Source organism: Phalaenopsis equestris, unplaced genomic scaffold, assembly GCF_001263595.1.
Source record: "Phalaenopsis equestris unplaced genomic scaffold, ASM126359v1 Scaffold199997, whole genome shotgun sequence".
NCBI lineage: Eukaryota > Viridiplantae > Streptophyta > Magnoliopsida > Asparagales > Orchidaceae > Phalaenopsis > Phalaenopsis equestris.
Window position 1 is genome coordinate 1 of NW_018219841.1, and position 1,024 is coordinate 1,024.

The 1,024-nt window shown below is 38.0% G+C and overlaps 1 protein-coding gene across 1 annotated transcript in view; it reads right to left on the reverse strand.

The window, feature by feature from the left end:
* Positions 1-685: 685 nt before the first annotated feature.
* The window catches only part of LOC110035801 (thylakoid lumenal 17.4 kDa protein, chloroplastic), a gene marked incomplete in the record, with an annotated part of 9,725 nt that continues 9,386 nt past the window's right edge, over positions 686-1,024 (reverse strand). The window contains 1 exon segment of the mRNA XM_020740091.1: positions 686-718.

A 1,024-nucleotide genomic window follows, 5' to 3' on the forward strand; every position in this document is an offset into this window, starting at 1 on the left:
AAGTCGGGAATGTAATTACCTCCACCTCCACATCACACAACTACCCTACACCACCACCTCCACACCACACACAACACCACCTCCACGGCACACATCAAGACATGCACACAACACACCAACACATCCACACACAACACCACACGCCACCACCTCTGCACTACATACCACGACCTCCACACCAAACATCATCGCCCCGAACACCACACCATAAAATTCATCATTTTGGGAAAGAACCACACCATCACCACCACCACAAACTCGAGCAGTATAGAACAACCACATGGCCCATTTGCATTCAATTATTTTCTTCATGCAATCACCATCGCCACCAAATTATAGGCACAACATCAACTGAATAGACCAAATAGAAATCAAATCCATCCACTGGATATAGAATAAAGAACCAAAATCATCAACAAAGCACAACACAAAGAATCCAGAAAAATCCCAAAATCCAACATCAACCGAAAACTATCGAACGACAAGAGCACAGAAAAAAAAAAAAAACCAGGAAAACCATCAAACTTAAATATTTGTAAAATCAAAATGCTCGCTAAATAAGGTGGAGAATACCGTAACATAGGGGAGATGAAGAGGAACTACCACACAGAGGGCGATGTAAGAGGCAATAATCCAAATCGAGCCGAAGAACAGAGGGGATAGGGGGACGGGGGAGGAGAAGAAAGGCAAGATCAGCGCAGCAATCACCTAGGAGTGCCTAAATAAATAAAATAAATTCATTAAAATTAAGAAAAAAATACATGTATTAATCCTAAGAGTGCATAAATCTTTCACCTCTAGTAAAATGATGCTTTTTTTTAATACCTTTCAATAATTTAGCTTATTATTAATATTTAATAAAAGTTCTCCGCATTTTACCCTTCAATTTTTCGAGAGAATAATACGTAGGAAATTTTAATGCATCCCAATTTTATGTCTAATATTATTATACATTATTGTATAACTTTTGCAGAACAATGAGCTCACATGCATCATGACCCTACACGTAATATATATATATATA